The following is a 6,543-nucleotide window of genomic DNA, read 5'->3' as shown; positions in this document are numbered from 1 at the left end:
ATATATGTAACAAGCTTAGTGCATTTGAATTATATGCTCAAGATTGAGGGGGAGTGTTGATATTTATAAATATAGTGTTAATAATATTTGTATATCGAATAGTCCCATATCGATTATATCATGTAATTAGTTGTAATATCTCTATATATAATAAAGTATTGGTAGTGCTTTTAAAAACACACGGTTTATTCAGATGTCACTTAGTCTCTTGTATTTCAATAGATATTAACAAGTATATTAAGAGAATTTAGAAAAATCTATCAAAAATAAAAAAATATTTTAAAAAAGATTATAACTTTAATGTGTTTCGGGTCGGCCACAGAGTCATAAGATGTAGAGGCTCAATCACAGGAGAACCCAATCCCTTTATTATGAAGCGAACACTCAATCTTTATCATCTGATAATCATCCACAATTAGATTTATTCAAGTGATCTCATGTTTCTCATGCCAAGGAGCACAAATAAGTTATAACTGCCCCATATATAAAAATTGCCACGCACTAATTATAGATACGTTCTTACCATAACTCGCGTCACCAATTTTCTCACATCCGACTGACTTGAGCGTCAAAGTGCTAATCTTATAGGTTTTCCCCATTCTGTCATACTAAAAAGCACTCGTCATTGTTCCAGACAACTTTACATCTTTATATTCATCATTTCTAGTTCTTACGCGAAACAATGGTCCCGTTGGTGAAAATCGACTTCCGATTCTTATAAATTTTCACTATCATATCTTTCTGATTTCAAAAATATGAATCAACTATTGTGGTCTTCCTCGAAAGAAAATGACGAATTCTAATCCAACTGTTGGAATAACCATGGATTCGTCTACCTCGGAATCATCCTCTTACCTCGCTGTCTTTCCAATCGACGTTGAACCAACTAGCAAAGGGGAGTAAGAAAGACAACAGTTAACACAAGGATCTTCAAGATCATTGGCGGCAACTGGGAGATATAAAGAAGACACACATATCCTAGGATTCTGAGACAGAAAAAAGGTGAATGAGATTCCCAACATAATGTCTTCATTGGTCTTAACTGCCTCTATAGTGAACCACTTGGTGTTAGTGATCCTTATTGATGACGAGAGTTCTTGTGATGTCATGTACATTGACATCTTTATGAAGATAGGGTTAAGCGATTGGGACTGCATACCATATGAAGGCATAAAACTTCTAAAACTTAACGATTCTACCACTTACCTTTGTTGAGCCATGGAGTTACCAATTTCTATTATAGAAGGAAAGGGTGTAAGGGCTACGAACGTGTGCTTCTTAGTAATTCCTTGTAGAAGCATTTCAAATTTCATATCAATGAGATCTTTCATTGCAACTCTAGATGTAGTGACTTCAATTGTCCATTTGAAGATAAAATATCACAACGATTCCGATGAACTAGTCATCATTCCGTTTGATCTACGTAGAGCATGCGTGATACATAAAATGATACTAAAAAACCCATAAACAATTGTCGTACCTCGAAAAATGAGAACACAACTTAGCGAAGCGCAATCGCATGCTTGTGAAATGGACTAAACAGAGTCACCACCGAACTTTATTTATTCCTAAAAAGGAAAAGGGAGATATTGATAAAACCCAAGAACAAACGACAATGATATTGGTCGTCGCAACCAAATCAGGGTTCGAGAGTTGATTGTGCAAGGAGAAGGTGTTAGCATTCTTCACGTCTACTATAATCAATGAGACCCATTAGGTTAGTTGTATGCGTTAGTGTTAGCTTATAAATGTTAGGCTTCTCGAGTTATTAAAAGGGAGAAGAAGAATATGACCAAAAGGAAAGAGAAAATGTTTTAGGATTTTTGATTAATGTGAGAAAGAGAAAAGCGTTGATTTTTTTTATTAATGTGCTTGACAAGATTTACAAATCTTGCTCCTACGTATCTCCGGGTGCAATACAGAACTCAAGACTTACGTAGTTTTGGGTAGAAAATATTTGTCTGTTGGTCGATTTTAGCAAAAGCTACTTTGTATCAATTGACGAAAACATTGTTGGCTACCAAAAACAAGTGGAGAAGAGAGCATTTGCATCACGACCAAATTGATTTACAAATCAACATTCGGGGGAAACATCGCAAGCTTTCTCACACGTCCAAGTGGACAAAACATTATTTTGCATCGTCTTGAGACAAAGTACCTTTCATTTGAGAAAATGGTTTGAGGATCAATCGCACGACGGCGAGAAAAGAGTTTGATTAGTTTGAAGTATTTTGGGATGATGAGATAGTTCAGAAGGGCGAGAGCTACATCTCAGTTCCTAACTCTCTGGAGTTGATGGACTACACCACGCTCCTTTTTCATCTTATTTGCCAAAAGGGTTTTGATATTTTTTAGATGTTTTTGAAGTTTGACTTGAGAAAGCGCACTCGAAACTATTCGAGGTTTATTAAGCGTTGTGGAATTGATTTAAGGATGATGGGTGTTTAGATTGACGAGAACTACATCTCGAATCTTAACTCTCGGGAGCTCGTGGACTACACCTCGTTCCCTTCATCCATTTTATTGAAAAGTGTTTAATAGTGGTCAAGTGTTTTTTTTTCATTGGGAAAATGGTTTTACGTTGGATCAAGAATTTGATGATCGATTGCAAAAGAGTTTGATGGAATGGTTAAAAATATTTCAAATGCTAGAAATGGATTGAAATAAGAAGGGTTTGAAGTGGATTATTTGGAAAACTAATCGATGTTGGATCGAGTTTTTATTTTTGTTCTTTTTGAAAAGGGTTAATTTATTCTTGTATTAGGAACTAAACTAAAAAGATAAATAAAAATAAAGCGATAAATTATTACACGTCATGAGAATGGGGATACATTTGTCGAATGGGGATATAAGATAATAAAACGAATAAAGCAAAACTCAATCAACAAAAGTAAGTAAATGTGTATGCGTGCATTAGAGAATAGCCTCCTTGTAAGAATTTCCAAGAGTAAGCCACAAGAATTAGAGATAGCAACACAATGTCATATGCACAACACACATTCATCTTAATTAAGTCGAAAGAAGTAAAATAAAAATGAAACATGCATGAATCAAAATCATGATGCGAGGATGTGAATGGATGTCACATAACGCAAGGACGTGTAAGGAAAATGGAAGAATTCAAATTAGATTTAAACAACAACAACAACATTGAATCGTTATTTGTTATCATGAATCGAGAGAAATGCCAACATGAAATGTATCATTACAAAATGGAGTGGAATGATAATGAACTCATGCACTCAACCAAATGAAGTCATAAATTGAGGTTTAATTCATACAATGACAAAGAAAATGGTATCAAACTGATATTAAGTAAACCTCACAATCAACAAATTAAATAAGCAAGAAATCGAGAAGTGCAAATAAAACTCTAGGTCATGTGCTCAAAGTCGGTTTGTGCGTATCAATAACAAATAAGACGTCGTATGCAAAGGGTCATAACCCGATGAAATACAATCAATATATCGATAAAAAATGATGGCATAACAATATGAAAATATCGAATCCGCAGATAAAATCTGATTTTTAGCAATGAAAATCAGACAAAAAAACAGAACAACCCCCAGACGCATATTATACTTTATTATTCATCAATGTCACGAACTTACAATTATTGTAATAGAAATACATATGGAAAAATGATCGTAAAATGCAACTAATAAAAAAGGTAAATTGCAAAAGCTAAATGGACTTTAAATTAAATGCTACAAACTCATAAATTTTTTACAAACTATTTGATCCAAACAAAATACCAAAAAACAACAAAAAGTAGTAAAATCCAAAAATAATGAAAAAGTGTGACAGACCAGTGTTGAACTTGGATCATGGGAATTAGGAGACCAAAGCCTCAACCAACTTAACCAATGTTTCCATCGTAACAAATAATGGCATGGACTAATATATAAGAAAAAAATTGAAAATGAATGGCTCAAAAAATCAACATAACAGGAAACTCATTGTAGCCAAAAAAATCTCATGAACAATATCATTGTTCATCTTCTTCATGAAATAAACACACTTAAACCCACACAAGGAAAAAATCATTGAACCACTGCTATGACGCATTCCTGCATTATGGGGCATGAAGGTTCCAAATTGGTCAACCATTTCCACCACAACAAGCTAATTGAAATTAAAATAAGCATTAACAAACGGTAACATATTTTCAAGGAGAGGAGAAAGTTTCGCCGAGGAAGAAGTTGTAGATTAGGTGGACGGTTTTGCAATGGAGTATGGGTATTATTGTTGCAACAAATCCAAGTGGTGTTCTGGTGGAGAAGTCACGTTCAGAGGTTATGTTTAGTTGGTGATGTAAGATGGTGATGAGGGAAGAGGTAGAAGAAAGGTCGAGTGAAAACCTAGAAATGGAGGTTATGGGGGATTTCGATTTGAACAAAGGTGAAACGAAGACATAAAAGGGGGTTGGGCACGATGCTCGAAGATGCGTGCTTTGGGTTGTATTTGGAGGGGGGGATTGAGGTTGTGTGGGTGGAAAAAGGTGTTGATGGGTGAAGATGGAAAACTCAAGGGGTTTTGGTGATGAAGTTAGAGATAGAAGAAGGAGGTTTGTATGAATAAAAGGAAGAGTAGTGATATGTTTTAAGTTGAGGTGAGGTAAGTGAATGTTGATGCGTGAAGGTGGTAGGAGAAGAACGAAATGTGGTTTTTAGGGAAATAGACCATGAGGATATTAATTTTTGAAAAATAATTATTATCAAAAAAAGATAAAGTTGTTATCACGTGAAGGATGGGTTTTGTTGTTTTCAGAAAGAAAAAGAAAAGGAGAACGATGTATGCATGAGAGAGAGAAATGTTTCATTGGCCCTTGGTGAGTGGTCCTTCGTGCGCAAAACATGTTTCATCCTCTCTCCTTTGAAGCGTATCCCCTTGCCATGGGGGAAAGGGAGATATTTTGAATCTCCAACCAGCTAGTGACATATTCCAATCCAAATGAGGGAGAGAAAAATCTTTAATGCTTTTTTAAATTTTATTAATTCTCTTAAATTAAAATAAATTTATGGAGAAATAAATTAAAACAAAAGTATACAAAATAAGTTCAAACCAAGCGATCGATTAAATCTAATTAATTGTGTCAATCATCTTCACTAAAAAATAAAAATAAAAGGATAAAAAATGAATACAAATTGGGCACAAAAGTGCTCGAAAAATTAAAATGAATGCACCATAATGATCAGAGCAAAATAAACTTCCCAGAAACATATAGGTTTTTGTTAAATTTTGAAATAAAAAATGCCCAGTTAAAATGCTCAGGAGGATTAAAATGTGACCTAAAAAGTAGTCAAAAAAATAAACCGAGCACACCAGGTTAAACTACGTGAAACATAGATTAATAAAATTATTGTCTACAAGCTCGATTTGGAAATTTTCCACCCAATAATTTGACACACTTTTGAAAATTCATTCAACCAGTCTGTTTGTAGATCCGAAAATTTATTTCGACTGGCATTCTAGGCATTATGTGGCATGTGATGCATGTTATGATATGCAGAGATACAAAAGCTATAATGTATGTATCGATTCGGCAATTCAGGGTTAAAATCGGGGTGTGAAAGTTGCCCCTATTTAAAATATCCGACTAGAGAAATATGAAGCAAAACACTCTTTATATTATCGCAGTGAGAGATAGGTAAATACTAAGAAGACCCGAATTTTGATCCTGAATGCATATGACATGATATGATGTGTTATGCATGTATGCATGACACTTTTTTTGCTAGGGATATGATTTAATGAAGATGAATCCTAGCATTCTATTTTATAATGGATGAAGAATAAAACATGGATCTATGGGGAACGATGGGGACATATGGTAATGGTGGCCCACAGGAAACGAAAATGAGGGTAAAAATTCACTGGGGATAACAATCCTGCTGGAGAAATGACAATGGGGAGTGTCTAGAGTGAAAGTTGACAAACGACACTTTAGAATACAAGAGAAATAAAAAATTGGAGATCTCTCACAAGAAATACATCCTACACAATGATTTGGAGTTTTCTAACAAGAAAATAATCCAATCAAATAAAAATGGTGATCCCTAACAAGAAATACAACCAAGACAAGTTTGTGAGCTTTCTTACTACAAATTCTTCCACACAACAAGAAACATGGAGATTATTCACAAAGAGATCATCCAAGACAAAACTCGGGAATTTTCTGGCAAGAAAAACATCAAATCAAAACTTTGGGGATTCATAATAATGAACTCAATTGTCTCGATGTTCTAGAGTTTTCTTACAAGTAATCAATCAATCAACAAAAGAGATCCATAACAAGGAATTCAAATCAGGACAAAACTAGGGAGTTTTCCTAAAGAAAGTCATCCACGTAAAAGTCAACATGGAGATCCTTCACAAAGAAATCGTTCAACACAAAACTCAGAAGTTTTCTGACAAGAAAAACATTTACACAAAAGGCTATGATGATTCTTTAAAAAGAAATCAGTCAAGACAAAAATGTCAGAGTCTTCTAATAATAACGACATCCAAACTTTTGGGAATTCCTTAGAATGATGAGTCATA

Source organism: Lathyrus oleraceus, chromosome 3, assembly GCF_024323335.1.
Source record: "Lathyrus oleraceus cultivar Zhongwan6 chromosome 3, CAAS_Psat_ZW6_1.0, whole genome shotgun sequence".
Lineage (NCBI taxonomy): Eukaryota > Viridiplantae > Streptophyta > Magnoliopsida > Fabales > Fabaceae > Lathyrus > Lathyrus oleraceus.
This window is presented reverse-complemented; position numbering follows the sequence as displayed.